The 19,013-nt window shown below is 49.0% G+C and overlaps 1 long non-coding RNA gene across 1 annotated transcript in view; it reads left to right on the forward strand.

The window, feature by feature from the left end:
* The first annotated feature begins 1,702 nt into the window (after positions 1-1,702).
* Positions 1,703-19,013, forward strand: part of LOC103258676 — a 28,118-nt gene continuing 10,807 nt past the window's right edge. Inside the window, exon 1 of the long non-coding RNA XR_504197.1 lies at positions 1,703-1,938. This is a non-coding gene — a long non-coding RNA (uncharacterized LOC103258676). The remainder of the gene's footprint in view (positions 1,939-19,013) is intronic.

Genomic DNA, 19,013 nt, shown 5'->3' on the forward strand with positions numbered 1-19,013 from the left:
CCGGGCGTGGTAGCACATGCCTATAATTCTGGCTACTCGGAAGGCTGAGGCGGAAGGATCGCCAGAGCCCAGCGGGTCGAGGCTGCGGTGGCTGGGAGCGGCCACTGCACTCCAGTCTGGTTGGCAGAGTGAGACTCCAACTCAAAAAACAAACAAACAAACAAACAAACAAACAATTAGCCGGGCGTGGTAGCGCACGCCTATAATTCTGGTTACAATATATATATATTGTTGACTGAATCCCAGAGCCAGGGTTTTCTACTCCTGGCCTCCTTACAGGCACTTGTCAAATGTTCCATGGGTGAATGCTGTTGCCGTTGACAGCTGTGATGGGGGGAGTGGGGTGGGTGATCTGATCACACAGCTCCTAAATGTGCAAGGAGACCAGGCATGGATGAGGCTGCACACCAGCATTCCACCCCTGAGCAGCATGTGTTCTCAGTGAGATTTGAAGGCATTTAGCTCTCTGGCAATTATTTAAGAGAATAATCCACTGGGTCTGCAGGGGATGGCAAGCCTTCTCATGACCCTTTCTGCACTACCAGTGTCATCATCACTGTTTGTTGTTTTGTTGTTGTCTGTTTGTTTTTGAGTCAGGTCTCACTCTGCTGCCCAGCTGAAGTGCAGCTCACCTCCTGGGCTCAGGTGATCCTTCCATCTCAGCCTTCCAAGTAGCTAGGACCACAGACGCACACCACCATGCCCGGCTCGCTTTTTATTTTTTTATTTTAGAGATGAGGTCTTACTATGTTGCCCAGGCTGGTCTCAGCATTTTTACTGAAGTAAGGAAATTTTGGCAGAGGAAGAGGGTTGGTTAGGGCCAAGAGTTCCCCCAGGTGGGCTCCACCTGCAAGCTCCAAGATCCTGCTCCCTCAAAAGCTGCTCATTGCCCCTCTTCCTGGTGGTCCCCTTGCACAAAGGACTTGCCACCTTTGGGGAGGGTCACTACCCTTGCAACTGCAGAGCATAAATAGCAAGGCATGCTGGGGCCAACAAGAGGCGCCTCTGTTGATTTCAGTGGGTCTCCGCAGGGTGGGAGATCTGAATTTCAAACACCCACCTCTTGCTAATCCTCTGGCTAAACCTGTCCGACTGGTTGTAAAATAATCTTAGAGAGCCCACACATGCGTCCTTGGAACCACAGAGCCACTTGTTAAAGGAGGCATGTTTCCTATCCTCGGGACCAGAGCTGGCGGGATGGGGGTGAGGAGGCTGGGGCAGCACGGGATCAGGAGAGAGCGTGGGGCTCAGAGCAAGCTCCCCTCACGCACAGTCACACGGTCACTTTGCCGTGGGCCAGAGACTTAATTTCTCAGAGGTGACACTGACCTTCACACAGTGCCAGACAGCGAGAGAGGTGCTCACCGAATGCTAGCTCCTCTGACCTAGGTGCTTCTCGGGAACTTTCTCTGGGACAGAAAAGTCAGGATGGAAGTCCCCGCCACCTGCTGCTTCTCAGGCATCTGATGAAGCACAGTGTCCCTGCCAGGCGCAGGGAAGGGTGTGCTGTAAGCAGCCCCCGCCGGCCTCATGGTGTCCCTCACCCCACCCCCGCCTGGCTCGTGATTTCAGATGAACACGAGTGAGGAAGCTGATGCTTTGTCTCAAGGAAAATAATTTTCTAGGCTAGCTCTGGGAAGCAACGCTGTTCTCTCAGACCTTCACCAACGTTTCACTGTTCATCTGAGGCTTCCTTTCCTCCCTCCTTCTCTCAAGCCCTTCTTTCTGCCTTTCGTGAGAAGAGATACGTAGACATTGGAAGATTGGTCCTTCAAACAACCTCAAGGGCCAACAAGTGTCAGTCTTCCCGAACACAGACACTGACGTGCCAACCGTTTCGAGAAAGCCCTTCACGTTCCGTCTCTTCCCTTCCAGAAAGCCAAATGATACTCAGGAAAAAAGGAACCATTAGGATGGAGCTCGGCAGGGAGGCAAAAGGTAGGGGAGGCAACTTCTTTCTATCTTCACCTCTGGTGAGTCAGGCAGAAGCAGCAGGAGAGGTCTCCTCTCCAAGGCTCTCCCGGGAAAACCAGGGACCCCGTCCTTGAGCTGAGAGGTGGGGAGGGGTGTTGGTGAGAATTGCTCAGGGGTGCTGAGAAATCTCATCCGCAGAGAAGATTCAAAGCATGCTCGCCTTCCTGTGTAGCTGATGGTCAGACAGAGGCTGGGTCATCACTGGGAGTTGGGGGCTTGGGGGGAGTGTTTCTTGTGAAGGAGATTCATGCTGGGGGACCTCAGAAAGGCCTTGAACTGGAGTGACAAGATGGCTGAGTTTGTCACTTAATTGGGACTGAGCACCCAGGCAGGGCGTGGTGGGCTCACACTTGTTATTCCAACACTTTGGGAGGCCGAGGCAGGAGACTCGCTGGAGGCCAGGAGGCTTGGGCAACATAGCAAGACCCCATCTCTGCAAAAAATCCTGAGGGCTGCATCTCCATCACAGCCACGGATTCCTTTCCATCCCACCAAGCAGCCCATGCCACCCTCGGTGCCCCCATGGTGCTCACAGCATTGGCATCTCAGGGGAGCTCCTAGCCTGCCACACGCTCTCTTCAGTCTAAGCTACCCCAGCAGGTGCCAGCCCTTCACGGCAGGCCACCCACCCAAACCCCCTCACCCTGGGCAGGTGCCCTGAGTGGCTGGGACACGATGTCAAGTCCAGTCCAGTTAGGCTCTTATGGGGCCAGGCTCCCACAGGCCCAAGCCCGAATCAGACAAATTAGAGGGGGAGTCTTGTGAGACAGCCCAGCAGCGCTCAGCACGCCCAGAGACCTCAGCCCGTTCCCTCCCTCTGTAAGGAGAGAGAGGAGAGAACACTACCTCCAGAAGATGACTTGCCCCAGGGAAGCCATGGTGAGAGGAAGGTTGCTTCTCACGGTGTGGCTGGGTGCTGGGAGAGCGGAGCGGCCGCGGCCCTCCTGGGTGCTGTGACTCACTGTCAGCTCTGGTGTGCCGGCCTTAAATAGTGCGCTGGGGCCGGGAGTGGCACTTGGAGGGTGGACAGCTCAGGTATGAGGAAACAGCATGGCTGTACAGAATCCCCTGCAGGCACAGGGCCTGGCTGGGAGCAGGTGAACCCAGGGACCCAGAGCTGCCTTTCCCAGCCTTAACGTGGGGGGGAGGGTGAGGAGAAAAAGCTTCCAGACCCCTCGCTTCGGGGCTTGTATTCAGCACTTCTTTCCCTCCTGACTGTGGAAGGGAGTTCTAGGGAGGGAGATTTAATCTCGGAGTGAGAGAGGACTGGAACCACTCAAAGTGTCAGGCTTTGCCAGGGAGCTGGGGACTGAGAGTTCCTCTCCCTGCTGGTAGTTGATGCTCAGAGTCTGGGTCATCACTGGGTCTGGGTTGGGGGAAGAGGTCTCTTGGGGAGAAGCTTCACGATGGGGACCTCAGAAAGGCCAAGAGCTGAAGTGACAAGACTGCAGAGTTTGTCACTTAAGACTGAGCTCCCAGGCCGGGCGCAGTGGTTCACGCCTGTAATCCTGGCGGAAGTGAGAGGATTGCTTGAGCCCAGGAGTTTGAGACCAGCCTGGACAACATAGCAATACTTTGTCTCTTTCTAAAAAAAAAAAATGTAGCCGGGTCTGGGGGCGGGCACCTTGTGGTCCCAGCTGCTTGGTGGCTAAGGCAGGAGGATTGCCAGAGGACTGCAGTAGCCACGGTAGGGCCACTGCACTCCAGCCTGGGCAACAGGGTGATACCCCAACTCGAAAGAAAGAAAGAGAGAGCCGGGCTCGGTGGCTCAGCCTGTCATCCCGCGCCTTTGGGAGGCCGAGGTGAGTGGATGGCCTGAGCCCGCGGGTTCGAGACCCGCCTGGGCAGCGAGACCTCATCTCTACAATAAAATAAAATTAGCCGGGCGTGGTAGTGTGCGCCTGTAATTCTGGCTACTTGGAAGGCGGAGGCGGAAGGATGGCCAGAGCCCAGCAGGTTGAGGCTGCGGAGGCTGGGAGCGGCCGCTGCACTCCAGTCTGGGCGACAGAGTGAGACTCCCACTCAAAAAGAAAAAAAAAAAGAAAGAGAAAGAGAGACAGGAAGGAAGAAAAAGACTGAGCTCTCCTTGAGAGGCCTAGCCAGGTGGGCACCCTTCTTCCTGTTTCATTTCGGTGGGAGGAAGAGAAGGCTGGCCTTCTCACCTCCTCCTTCTTTTGCGGTTCCAATGACACCGAATGTGCATGGCCTAAAAGTCATTGCTGTTGAAGGTGAGTGGGTTAGCAACGATGACCCCTGACATTTCATCCAGCATTCAGATGGCCGGCTCAACAGGACGCTTCTTAAGGCGCAAACCTTGCTGTCTTCACATGGCTTCCTCCATGCCCCAGGAGTGCCTCGGATGGGGAGCCAGCAGCAATGACTGGCTGCCCGGGCTTCCTGGCTACCGCGGATGGTCTGTATTTGGAGTGAAGGTGGTCCAGTTCTTCCACAGATTCTTTCTAGAGTTCAGCACACGGGCAGTTGGAGCAACCAGGGAGTCAAACTGGAGAAGGAAGGACTTGCAGAGTGGTGGGTGAGAAGACAGCAGGAGAGAGAGTAGGTTCCTCGTGGAGAGATCTCTGGGAGACATCCTGGGTCTCATTCATCATGAGGCCTTGGGAAAACCGCCTCACCTTCTCTGAGGCATCACCTCCTGGGTTGGAGTGAGGAATAGAGAGGGAGTCTAAGTGTCCTCCCTCCCAGAGTAAGTAAAGGGTGATGCTCTGGAACCTATGACGCTTCTGGGCCAAGTGGCTCTTCCCAGGTCTGGGGAAGCTGTGGGCAGTGGAAGCAGTGGGCAGTGGAAGCAGTGGTTTCCACCGTTCTGGCTAAAGGCACATGGATTCTGCCCAACCCCACAATGAGCCTTAAAAAGAGCAGTCTCACCTCAAACACCTGAACCAGAGCCCTGGGGTTTCTCTCTCCTAGCCAGGCATCATCATGAAGGGAGGGTCTAAGGAAGGCCTGGAGGAAAAACCAAGACAGCCCATGAGAGAGAGAGAGAGAGGGAGGGGGAGAGAGAAAGAGAGAGAGAGAGAGAGAGAGAGAGAGAGACACCAGCTGGCAGCTCCTGTCGGGAAGATGGCTGAAGGGGGCCACCGGCCGTGAAGGCAGTCATGGTGCCGCAGGGAGGTAGCGCTAAAGGCATTCTGTCGCCTCTGGAAATGCAAACAGACAGGACTCTAGTTCTGACTCTGAAACCCAAAGAAAAACACACATAAAAGAATGAGAGGCCGGGCTGGCGGCTCACACCTGTAATCCCAGCACTTTGGGAGGCCAGGGTGAGGACTACTTGAGCCCAGGAGGTTGAGGCAACATGGCAAAACCTCGTCTCTACAAAAAAAAAAAAAAAAGTTAGCCGAGTGTGATGGTGTGTGCCTGTAGTCCCAGCTACTCAGGAGGCTGAAGAGGAAGGATCACCTGAGCCCAGGAGGTCTCGGTTGCAGTGAACTGTGATCGTGCCACTCCACTCCAGCCTGGGCAATAGCCTTAGACCCCAGCTCAAAAAATAATGATGATGATAATTAATAATAATAATAATAGAGAGAATCGCTACAAAGCAGCAGACCATGTGTGTGCGTGTGCATGTGCGTGTGCGTGTGTGTAAAAGCAGTGTTGGAAACACTGAGCTTTCCAGCATTTGAGAGCCTCTCCTGACTTTCCTGACCTATGCTTCTCTGAGACGCTCCCACCAATGCCTCCCGCTCTGTCTTGTACCCAGGCCCTCTTCCTTTTCTCTCCCCCAAGTGTTGGACCCCCACTGCTGCGGTTCTGTCCTCCGCCCTCTGTTCTCACCGTACACGTGTGCCCTGGGCAACCACACCTACGACTCTGCTTCAACTGCCCTTTTCTCTGGAGATCCCGAGACCTGCACCCCAGCTCATGACCCTTGACAGAACCCCAGCCTGGCACAGGCAGCTGCTCAGGGGACATCTCCACTCGACTGTCCCGAGTCATCTCCCTTATCCGACCCCGTGGCTGCCCCTGGGCCACTCCTCTTGGGACACAGCAGTGTCACATACCAGACCGCACAGTCAGAAACCGCCTTCACCCCTTACGCCTCCCTGCCCCGCTCCCTACACTCCTGTACCCCACAAACCTCCTGGTCCTTCCTCCTCATGTTGGTGTACCAGGGCAGCCATAACAAAGTGCCACAGATGCGGCGGCTTCAACAACAGAAGTGTATTTTCCCACAATTCTGGAAGCCACAAGTGGGAGACCAAGGTATTGGCAGGGTTGGTTTCTCTCTCCTTGGCTCGTAGACGGTCTTCTCCCTGCGTCTTCACACGGTTTCCCTTTGTGTGTCTACCCTAATCTCCTCTTCTTTTGAGAACACTCGTGATGTTGGATCAGGGCCCATCCTGAAGACCTCATTTATTTTTTTATTTTTTTTATTTTTATTTTTTTTTGAGTTGGAGTCTCACTCTGTCGCCCAGACTGGAGTGCAGTGGCCGCTCCCGGCCACCGCAGCCTCGCCTGCTGGGCTCCGGCGATCCTTCCGCCTCAGCCTTCCGAGTAGCCGGAATTACAGGCATGCGCTACCACGCCCAGCTGATTTTTTGATTTATTGTAGAGATGAGGTCTTGTTGCCCAGGCGGGTCTCGAACCCGCGGGCTCAGGCAATCCACTCACCTCAGCCTCCCAAAGGCGCGGGATTACAGGCTGAGCCACCGAGCCCGGCAAGACCTCATTTAAACTTAATAACTTTTTTTTTTGAGTCAGGGTCTCCCTCCGTCTCCCATGCTGGAGTGCAGTGGCACAATCACGGCTACCACGGCCTCTACCTTCTGGATTCAGGTGATCCTTCCTCCTAAGCCTCCTGAGTGGCTGGGACTACAGGCCTGTGCTATCATGCTCGGCTAGTTTTTAAAAATTCTTCGTAGAGATGAGGTTTTGCTATGTTGCCCCTGCCGGTCTCAAGCTCCTGGACTCAAGCGATTCTCTCACCTTGGCTTCCCAAAAGTGCTGCGATTACAGGCATGAGCCACCATGCCTGGCCTTTCATAACTTTTTAAGAGGCCTTACTGCCAAATGCAGTCTCATGCTGGGATATTAGGGGTTAGGACGTCAATATGTGAAGAGACATAATTCAGGCCCTAACCCTTCTTCGTGCCTCTCGAATCTGTCCCTTCTCTCTCTTCCCAATGCTATTGCCCAAATTCACTCCCTCACCATCTCCCATTTGAATTAAGTTATTAAGTAGTCTCCTCCCTCACTATCCTGCTCCCAGTCTGCCTCTGTCTGTCTGATCCACCTGCTTCTGCAAGAGTGATCTTTCTAAAATGAAAATATAATGAGGCCACTCGCCTGCTTGAAATGACCAGTGGTTCTCCCGGGTCTGTGGTCTGGCCTCTGTCCGTCTCTCCAGAATTTTCTCTCACGTCCTCCCTTCTCACTTCCCTGCAGGCGACCATGCTGAGCCGCTTTGGGTTTCTCCAAGATGCCAGGGTGCTCTCCCAAGCCACTCTGCTTTTTTCCATGTTGCCCTCTCTGCCTGGAATCTATCTCTGCTTTGTTCTTGTTTTATGCGAAATCTATAGAAAATTTCTCCAACAACTTCCATCTGGCAGGTGCCGTGCTCCAGGTTCCCCCACGAACGTGGTGCCGACTCCTCTGTTCCAAATTGGAACTGTTGACTTGTCTGTCTCCTTCACTGGATTTGCCTTAAAAGTAGGGGAAATGTCTTATTCATTTGTATTTCGCACCAGCATCGGGCGTGCATGGAGTTAGTGATCACTAAAAGCTGAATAAATGCCCGTTTTTCTTTCCCGGCACACAGCCACGGCGCTATTTTTTGTTTATGCATCTGTCTCATTGCTAGTCTGCGAGCTGCTGGAGGGCGAAGACTGCGCCTTGTTCATCTCTTTTGTCACCAGGTCCTAGTTCCGTGCCAGACGCATAGAAAGCACGCAGTAGCATTTGGCTGATGGGTGAGCAGGGATCAACCCGGGGTGCGATCAATCAAACACTTCCCGAGGAGATGTCTTGTGAGCGGCATTGACATTGTTAGAGTCAGGGGAGAACAAGCTACGTTTGAGTTAAAGGAACAATTTAGGGTTAGGGCAAAGGAAAAGCAGATGTGAGAGACAAACACAAAATCTATTTTCTCCTCACTGATCTTGGGGAAAGAGAGACAGAGATAGAGACTAATGTATCTGGATCCACAATGTCTCCCTATGAATTTTTTTAAAAAGTCTTTAACCAGCTCAGTCACCTGAGGCTTTATTTTCTCACTGTCTATCTGCATATTTTCCTGGGTATTGGGCTTAAAGTTCCTGGGAGTTGTGGCATTTTCTGGCTGTGATAGGAAGAGCCCCACTTATGTGTGGGGTTTTACACTTTTCACAAAGGGCCCTGAGCGTGTGAGATGCTAACCAGAACCCTGTGAAGCTTTACACATGAGAAACTGAGTCTCTGAGATTAAGGGATTTGTTCAAAGTCAACTAATTTGAGTTTGCCTAGGACTTGTGTGTCGCATTAAAAAGATTTCAGTCTGGAAGTGGGGGCTCACGCCTGTCATCTCAGCCCTATGGGAGGTGGAGGTAAGAGGATTGCTTGAGTCCAGGGGTTCAGACTTGGGCACCTTGGTGAGACCTTGTTTCTATGATAAATCAAAAACTTAGCTGGGCATGGTGGCACACGCCTGTGGTTCCAGCTACTTGGAAGGCTGAGGTAGAAGGATCACCTGAGCCCAGCAGATTGCAGCTGTGGTGGCCGTGAGCATGCAATTCAGCCTGAGCAAGACTCCTACTCAAAAAAAAAAAAGTCACTGACTTTTGAACGGACCTTCTAAGGCGGAACTCCAAGCCCATCTTCAAGTTTTAGCTTTGAGAGTCTCAAAGCATGACACAAAAGCTCTCAGAAAAGCAGACTGTGGAAGAGTCTCCCACTGAGAGTCCCCATGGAATCATGCCTTTGTGCATCTATGCCTTCGTGCAATCCTCGCCCACATTGACTCTGGGCTTGGCCATGGGACATTAGCAAGTGTGAAGTAAGCAGAGGCTCAAAAATTGCTTATACATTTGGTCATGCCCTCACTGGCTGCTGAGGACTCTGTTGCCACCATGTGAAAATGCCTGTAGAACAGAGATGAGCCATTCCAGCTGAGATTCCTAAATCTGCCAGCCCTTGGCCAATCTGCCAGCTGTCTGCAGCACATGAATGCACTCAGGTGAAGAGAAGAATCACCCAGCTGAGCCCAGCCCAAATCAGTGACCTACAGCATCATGAACAAGTAAAAATGTTTTAAGTCACTTGTTTTGGGGTGGTTTGTTGCATAAGCAATAGATGACTGATTTTTTTTTTTTCTTTTTGGTTGGGGTTTCATTCTGTTGCCCAGGCTGGAGTGCTGTGGCATGTGGAGCTTCAACCTCCTGGGCTCAGGTGATCCTTTCAATTCAGCCTCCCATGTAGCTGGGTCTACAGGCATGTGACACCATACCCAGCTAATTTTTTCATTTTTTGTAGAGACAAGGTCTCGCTATGTTTGCCTAGGCTGGTCTCGAACTCCTGGGCTCAAGCGATCCTTTTAACCTTGACCTCCCAAAGTGCTGGGATTACAAGCATGAACCACTGTGCTCTGCCTCCTTTAACTTTATTTATCTCTGAAGTCACTTCAGATGACAACTGTACTGCTAGGGCCTGCTAAGTCAACCTTAGTATCTATAGCAAAAATGCTCTCTTGCTTCTAAATTGGAATGGTGTTCCATGGAAAACCCAATATGCTGAGACATGTTACACATACATGCACACACGCACACGGACTAATGCCTCAGTGTTAAAAACAAAACACAAAATTATGAACTTTGCAGCAACTTGAATGGACTTAGTGTCTATGAGAACACTGAGTGTTCTATTACAGAACAAATAACTGAATGCCACATATTCTCACGTATAAGTGGACCCTGAACAATTATCATAATACTATAAGAAAGGGATTGGCAGTAATGGACAACTGCCAGGGGAGGGAGGGAAGACACACTTCATCAATACTGATCTCAAACCAGGTGTAGTGGGGACCAAAGTGAGGCCCAAACTTTACCTACACAACAACCATTTGTATACCTAACCCTGAATTGTACCCCACGTCTTTAAAATAAAAAAAAAATTAAAGAACAAAACAAGACAAGTCTCTGTGGTTGAAACTGCCTTCAGGAAAGAAATAAAGAGGACCCCTCAACTGCCAAAAGCAAATACCACCCCTACCTCTTTTGCCATTTCATCAATATTTCAGGCTTTTGTCTATGCATGCGTACAATCTAACACTCTCTCTGAGAAACACTTCATTGTCAGCAGGGATTTGGAATCCTGCTGGAAGGAAAGAGAGCTTACAATCTTCTACAAAGCTGGGAAGAGCAGACCTTGTAGTCTTAATATAGTAAACTTCAAAAGGGCTAATTGGAAGGGATGCTGACATCTGGTAAAATATTCAGTAGCTATCATTTCTTCTGAGATCTTGACTTTCTTCGGCTGGCTGCTAGTGCTGATCAGGGAAGGGCTGATTGCTTCCCCACCGGCCGGGCTGGGGACCCGTATCAGAGACAGATGTCATGCCTCCTCTCCGTTCCCCAGCCTCATCCTTTAGCCAAAAGCCCTCAGGCAGAGATTCCTCACCGTACTGGCACCCCGATCCTGGACTTCCAGCCTCATAACTGTGAGAAACAAACGTTGTTTAAGTCACCCAGCCTCTGATATTTTGTTAGAGCAGCCCAAACTAAGACTGTGGGATTCAGCTCAACCCCAGCAGCTCCCTGGATGGTGCTTATCTTTCCTCCCTGTCTACGCTCTGCTGCTCCTGACCACACACGTGCCCTCTGCTCTGGGCAGGAGGCAAGATATGGGGAGAAAAATTGGGCATGGGGTTCATTTGGCTCTGACATGCATCACCACAGCCTAGGGATGATGTGCTAGCATCGCAGGTGAGATGGGCTCTCCATCCTGCTTTGGGCTCCTGGTGTGTCTTTCCCAGAGCTGCATATCAGCAGAGAGGACAATGACGGAGGGCTGAAATGGTGCACCCACGAATTTGCTGTCCTCCTCAGAGGAGAATGCACTTCCCTGCCCAGTTGATGACTTGCAGACTAGGGCATGTGGCTTCCTCAAGCCAGTGAGACGTGTGTGGGAAAGACAGGGGTTACTCCTGAGAGGAGGCTGTAAGAGGCAGCGTGTGCTTGGGCATAGACGAGGAATGTTCTAGACGGAGGTGGCCCATCAGTCTGGGTCCTGGAGGAAAGCGGATGTGGAAAGGAGCTCATGCCAGGCAATGCTGGGCATGGACCCTGAGCAAAACCACACTGCTAAAAGCCACCGAGACTTAGACGTTGTCATGGAGCACAGCCTCAACCTTCCCAAATGGAGGAGAACTATGCTTTAGCGAAGAATGCATACGGGAGGCTGGGCCCGGTGGCTCATGCGTACAGTCCCAGCACTTGTGGGAAGCTGAGGCAGGAGGACTGCTTGAACCCAGAAGTTTGAGACCAGCCTAGGCAGCACAACAAGACCCCGTCTCTACAAAAAATCAAAAAATTAGCCAGGTGTGGTGGCACGTGCCTGTAGTCCCAGCTACTCAGGAGGCTGAGGCAGACGGATCTCCCGAGCCTAGGAGGTTGAGGCTTGCATGAGCTGGGATCGTGACCCTGCACTCCAGCTTGGGTAACAGAGTGAGACCCCAACTCAAAAAAATCAATCAATCAAACTTTATCTGTAAATGAAGCCATAAAAGCACTACAAGAAAATTAGAATTACTTTTATAGCCTGAGAGTGGGGAAGAGCTTTTTAACCTTGACTCAAAATTCAGAACCCATGAAGAAAAAGATTAACAAATTGTATTACATAAAAAATTTAAAAGGAAATTTTCTGCACAGAAAAATAAACGAACGCCACCATCACCAAGAAGAAGGACTAAAAACACAAGCACACAAATCTTGTAAGTTAGAGAGCTTGTTTGCAAAAATGGTCACACATTTTCTTCCTTCGATTCACCATTTCAGGTATTCTCCTTCCACCCTAACTCTAGACTTAGCCAAGACACTTGCTTTAGTCATTGGGATAATAACAAATGTGACTCGAGTAGACGCTTAAAGCACTTGGGCTTTGGTGCTTACTTTCTTTCTGTTTTTTTGGAACCTGTGACTACCAGGAGACTAGAGATGAGGTATCTCAAACCATAGATTCATGGGCTAATAAATGGTTGTTGTTTCAAGTCAAACAATCTTAGGGCTGTTTGTACACAGAAAAAAAATAACTGATGTAAGAAGCAAAATCAAAACGAGAAAGTTATTTACAACTCATACCACAAAGGGCTTATGTTTCTAATATAAAATTTTTCTTGCCGGTGGCTCATGCCTGTAATCCCAGCACTTTGGGAGGCTGAGGCGCGAGGATTGCCTGAGTCCAGCAGTTCGAGACTAGCCTGGGCAATTTGGTGAGACCTCGTTTCTATGATAAATCAATAAATTGGCCAGGCATGGTGGTGCTCACCTGTGATTCCAGCTACTTGGAAGGCTGAGACAGAAGGATCACTTGGGCCCAGCAGGTCAAGGTTGCGGTGGCCATGAGCGTGCCACTGCACTCCAGTCTTTGTGACTCCTACTCACAAAGTAAAGTAAAATAAAATAAAATAAAATATTTCTTATATAAATTTCCTTCTTATGAAATATAAAAGTCCAAGTACCTCCCCCCAAAATGAGCAAAGATTATAAACATACAGTTCACAGTGAACAAAATACACATAGTTTTTTAAATATATGAACATATGACTGGGCACAGTGCCTCAAGCTTGTAATCTCAGCACTTTGGGAAGTGGAGATGGGAAAATTGCTTGAGCCAAGGAGTTCAAGACCAACCTGGGCAGCATAGCAAAATCTCGTCTCTATTAAAAAAATCAAAAAGTTAGCTGGGTGTGATGGTGCATGCCTATGGTCCCAGCTACTCGGAATGTTGAGGGGGAAGGGTCACCTGAGCTCAGGAGGTTGAGGTTGCTGTGAGCCGTGATTGTCATTATCATGCCACTGCTCTCCAGCCTGGGCAACACAGTGAGACCCTCGACTCAAAAATAAACAGATAAATAAATGAATGAACACATGCTCAATTTCATTCATAATAAGATAAATTCAAATTCAAATTACATTGAGATAATTTTTTCACCTAAGAGATTGGCAAAAATACAAGGGTTTGACAATGTGCAGAACTGGCAAAGATTTGAAGAAACAGGCACCCTCATACATTGCATGTAGGCGTTAAACCAGATCAAGGGCAATTTGCAACAGCAACAAAAGTTACAAATGCACACAATGTTTCACCAGCAACTGCACTTCTAGGAATTTATTCTACAAAGATACTCATGCACAAAATGACGTATGCACAAGGTTATTCACTGCAATATTGTTTCTAATAGCAAAAGGCTTGCAATCACCTAAATGGTCATCAATGGAAGACTAGTTGAATGAATGATGGTACATTCATATAATGGAATACTATGCAACTGTGAAAAAGAATAAGAAAGTTGGTATGTACTGATATGAAAATATCCAAGATGTGTTATTACAAAATGAAGCAAGTTACAGAAGCACGTATGTTCACATTATATGCATACAGACTTAGAGAAGGATGTATATACAAAAAGTGTGTATATACGAAGAGCAGTATCAAATTCACAGGTTACTTACTGGGTGTGGTGGAGCAGAGTGCCTCCTGCAGAGGGGTGAGAGAGAGACTTTTCATCATATAGCTTTTGTATTTTTAAATTTTTGAGACTTTCATTGTCTTTTCAGAAGCATGAATAATGAAATCACATATTCAGGAAAGAATGGAGGTGTGATGTAAAAAGTTGACCACAGACCACAGAGAAGCTGAGACTGTGAGAGGCTAAGTGTGCAAAAGTGTCCCTACTAGTGGGTGGCAGAGTCACCTTCTGAACTCAAGCGTGTCTGACCCTAAAGCCAGGAACTAAACGTTAGCTTTTCCATCTGTAAAATGGGAGGCCTAGTCACACCACCCCTGCCTGTCACAGGATTGTTGGGAGGTCCTCTCTGACGAGGCGGTGTTTGCGAGACTGCTTGGCAAACCATGCAGGGCTCTACCCACAGAAGGCCAATCAACGTCCACATACTAAAACAACGTGCAACTATTTTTTTCTGGTCTCACTGTCGCCAGCATCAAAGGCTAGGTATTTTACATGTATCATAAATTGATCAGATCCTCTTGTCAACTCTGGAAACGAACTATTTTATTCTCATGTTTTATTTATTTGTTTGTTTATGTATTTGTCTTTGAGTCAGAGCCTCACTCTGTTACCCAGGCTGGAGTGTAGTCACATGATCATGGCTACCACAACCTCAACCCGCTGGGCTCCGGCGATCCTTCCGCTTCAGCCCTCCAAGTAGCTGGAACGACAGGCACCACGCCTGGCTAGTTTTTTGATTTATTGTAGGGACGAGGTCTCGCCACCTTGCCCAGGCTGATCTGGAATCCCTGGGCTCAGTCAATCATCTTGCCACCACCTCCCAAAGTGCTGGGATTATAGGCGTGGGCCACCACGCCGGGCTGGTTCTCATTTTACAGATGAGAAAACTGAGATGCTGAGACATTTAGTAATTTAGCTGTTTGTGGCACCAGTGGGGTTTGAGTTCAAGTTCGTTTGACACAGACGTGGCTGCCTTTCAGTTGTTGGGGGGATCATCCTGCCCAGTCCTCAGGAGTGGGTGCCTCAATGCCTGATGGGCACAGCTGTAATTCATTCCCATTTGTAGATTTGCTTATGTGGTGCTCCTGGTAGTGGCTTTTTTTTTCCCCTCTGTCCCTGACCACATGTTGCCCAACCTTCCAGGCCTATATCAAACCCAACCTTCCACTGCAGGCTTTCGTGACCACGCCTTTAGCAGTGACCTCTTCTTTCTGATTTTTAGTTACTATACATTTGAAGTAATTTGTTATCCCTTTGTGTCTAGATGCCTTATTTCCTTAAATGATATTTAGTTCCTTATAGTCAGAAACTGCATTATTCATCTTGCAAATGAGATAAGATATGTAAAAGGTCTAGCTCAGAGCTTAGTACATAGAAAACACTCAACAAATGGTCATTCTCTGGGTCTCCCTCTCAGGCCCTCTGGGTCTCCCTCTCAGGCCCTCACCCAATGCCTCCTGCCCGATACCTTCTCTACAAATGACTGCTGATTGAAAGCACAGCTGCCCCGAGGGACCATGGGACACACAACACAGGAGACTTCCTGTGGGGAGGCAAGCATCCAGGCTAACTAGACTGCTCATCAGACAGATTCAGAAGCGCTGGCACCAGGTGGTCAATTCCAGAGAGCGTGGTCCTACTGGAAAATCAGGTTGCCTTGCTCTGCTGTGGCCTCCCACACAAGCAATGTACCTAATGCCCAGTGGGCAGTCCAGGACACAGATGACTGAGGCCATATCTACTCAACCCAAGTAACTGATGGCAGGTATGGCCTAATGACTGTGGAAAGACTCCCATGAATTCAGAGCCATAGACTTATTGAAGGAGAATGACTGCATATCAGAGATGCTTACACATGCCATCTAATTTAATCTTCCCAACGAGACTAAAGGCCAGAATAACCACCCCCTTCTCGTAGATGAGAGACTTTGGCATCAATTGCACAGTGATCAATCAATCATCTGTGTGCCCTGTACCAAGCATTTCAGAGGGTACAACTATAAGGTCCCCTTGCTGTTCTTAGGAAATTTCAGTTTAGTAGGAAAGTGACTTACACACTTAGAAAGAAAATAACTCTGCTAAAATCAGAAACAATAGAGAAGAGAGGTGTTGGCATGGTAGCATGACAGGCTTCCTTTTGATTTTATTTATTATCTTTTTTCTTAACTAAAGAAGACAGATTTCTTTAATGAGGCAGAATTTTCCCTGCAAGCAGTTAAGAAGGATCACAATGGCTGGATGAAGCCCCAAACCCTCTTTTTATTATCCCCACAGGTCCCGAATGGGTGGCATCCAGGTAAACTTGGGCACTTTCTGTGACTTCCTTTTTTTTTTTTTTGAGTTGGAGTCTCACTCTGTCGCCCAGACTGGAGTGCAGTGGCCACTCCCGGCCACCGCAGCCTCGACCCGCTGGGCTCCGGCCATCCTTCCGCCTCAACCTTCCAAGGAGCTGGAACTACAGGCGGGCGCTACCACGCCTGGCTAACTTTTGATTTATTGTAGAGATGAGGTCTCGCCAAGTTGCCTGGGCGGGTCTCAAATCGTGGGCTCAGGCAATCCACTCACGTCAGCCTCCCAAGGCGTGGGATTACAGGCTGAGCCACCGAGCCCGGCTGTGACTTCCTTTTTTGATTATTTTCTCTCTTACCCTGGTCCTTATGACTAACTTTTACTTCCATTTGTCTTCCATCCTGCCTTTTCCCCATACACCCAACACCCATAACTCCCCCTCTCACCAAAACCAAAACCCAAACAAAAGCAGACTATTTAACTTCTCAGCCTCATGGAATATTCTAGGCTCGGGGGCTTCCTGAGGAGGACCCATCAACATCATCAGGGTCTGGAAGGGAAGAGAGGTTGGCGGCAGTTGGTCCCGTTGAGTAGCTGGTCCCGTTGAGTCTTCTTCTAACCATCACACCCAGGGGGTGCTGGAGCAGAGGGCGAGGCAGGGATGTGGGAGAAGAACGGGCATCTGGTCAACCCAGGTAGCACCACAGCTTCCTACATATGCTCTCGGGCTGCAGGAGGGGTGAGGATCAGGAGTTAGCACTGGGTAGCAGCAAGCTATGAGCTATGAGCTCTCTCCAGAGCGTCTCGGGCTTCCTGATGGCACTCTCGTGCCTGAGTCTGTTGTTCACATGGCAGCAGTCCCAGTGATGGAGAGCCTAAAACAGATCACATCATGTCCCTGCTAACAGTCTTCCAACAGTTCCTACGGTAGCTGGACTCTTCTGGCCTATGAGGTCTGCCTTCTTCTGGTCCCTGCCCACCACGTCATTCACTGCGTCCTCCCGTTTCCTCATCTGTAAAATGGGAGAGAAACAAGAAGGAAAGAAGACAGGGAAAAAGGAAGGAGGCGGGGGAGACAGAGAATGAAATACGATGATCTATGTCACACACGAACACACCCACCAGCGCCAGCACCACCACCAGGACACATCTTGGTTGAATCTGAATATCAAGGCATGATTACATTGAGCAGGTTTACAGTCATGTGGAAAATGATAGGAACAGGCACATGAGAAAGGGTTGAGTTACCGGCCTAGTCAATCCGTCTCTGAACAAGACAACTGGACAAAATTCAGACATAATGGAAGTGAGTGATACGGAAGATGAAAACTTGAGAGACTAACAGGAGACATGTTGAACTCTAGCCTCCAAAGTATGTCCCATAGGAGTGGCTGGTCTAAGGTTTTTAGGAAAGCAAAATCATTCTTACTCATTATCTAACATGTAGTAAGCCACTAGTGTACCAAACTCCACGACGCAAGCACAACAGCTGTGTAACTGCTTCTGCCTGGTCTCACATCGGCGGCTTTTATCCATTAATGAGGATATTTGAGTCTGAATGCAATTCTGTACAGTCTCACTTTGCTCAAGTTTCATCTTGAAACTGGACATTGTAGAGGATCTTGACAAATAGAATAACAGGTATCAATGAAGTATCTATATGCAAACGCACTTGGTCCCTGCAGAACTTGTAGGTCAAACTTGGACTCTTTGAATTCCCAGAACTATGAATAAAAGATTCATGTGGCCCACGCCCAGAAGTCTGTGGTCATGTGGCCCACTAGTGAGAAAACTAAGCCCTTTTTCACTAGTTCAAAGCCATCACATTTGGGATAAATAGCAAGCACTTATCTGCTTCTTGAGGCCTGAGATCACAATTTGTATAATTTAATATGTGGGCTTGTTGTACCTTTCAGGCCTAATTTCTAACAGTATCATTTCCCATCATGGTTCTGATTCCAGTAACTGCTGTTGGCATCCAGTCCTTCTGGGTTACCGGTTTGGTCACAAGATATCCCGTGCACTCTAAGCAAAAGTCTGACCATCCGAGTTTTCAGTTGAACAATCAAAGGGATCTAGCTCCTTAAGAAATGCTGAGCGCATTTCTAGTATGGGGAGTAGAGGAGAGACTATTTCACTAGCATATCCGGAAGTTGCTATTCAGTTTGATTAAGTTAGACAAACAGAATTAATTAACTGGTGGGAAAACGCAAAGCCAACTTGGAACTCCCCGCTGAAATCATGGTTTCAAGTGACTGTTTGTCCCTCTCTGAAATGGCAGCCCTGCACTATTTTCTTTTTTCCCTCAGAGCCAAGGATGATGGCCTGCCAAGGCCTCGTAAATCATTCTCTTACCCCGACAATAAAGCCCGTAGTCTATTTTTGGGCTTGCCATTCATAAGCCAAGGGAAAACACTCCAAGCTGAATCCCCTGCTGCAGTCCTCTTTGCAGTGGTTACACTGAGGTGAGAACAGCCACTTGACCTGCAGTTGGGTTGGCCAATGGCTTCTGTTGCTACTAATTCAAGAAAGGAGGAAGCGGGTATCATATAAGGAGTCCTGGCTAGAGACTGAGAAGCTCACTTCAGAGTCATAGGAACTGTGTGTTTATTGCTGGGTTTCACCTCTGACACTGATCTGCTGTATAACCTTGAGGAAGTCCCTTCACCTCCCTGTGCCTCGGTTTCTTCCCCTGTAAGTTTACATTAGTGATGAGCTTTGCAGCCACTTATTTGACTCTAAACCTTTTAAAACCAGAAACTCAGCTACCACCTCATGGGTTTCTCGTCAGAAAGGTGTGGTCTTTCCCTACATATTATACTCCATTTCCCAAATACAATGAACTGTTTTATAGTTTGGATGATTGGATCATTACAGTTTTAAAACTAGAACAAGTCACATAGAACTCCTACAAATTATCCCCTGAGGCTGGTAGAGTTGGCAGGCAAAGAGGCAACACTTTATTAAGATTTGACTTGAATGTACAGGTTATGTGACATTTAAGGGGTCCGTGTGCAACCAAGAGTCCAGCCTGTAAGTATCATAGCACAGGAGAAGAGAGGACCGT

Source organism: Carlito syrichta, unplaced genomic scaffold (assembly GCF_000164805.1).
Source record: "Carlito syrichta isolate Samal-C Ts95f unplaced genomic scaffold, Tarsius_syrichta-2.0.1 Scaffold302326, whole genome shotgun sequence".
In the NCBI taxonomy this organism is placed as follows: Eukaryota; Metazoa; Chordata; class Mammalia; order Primates; family Tarsiidae; genus Carlito; species Carlito syrichta.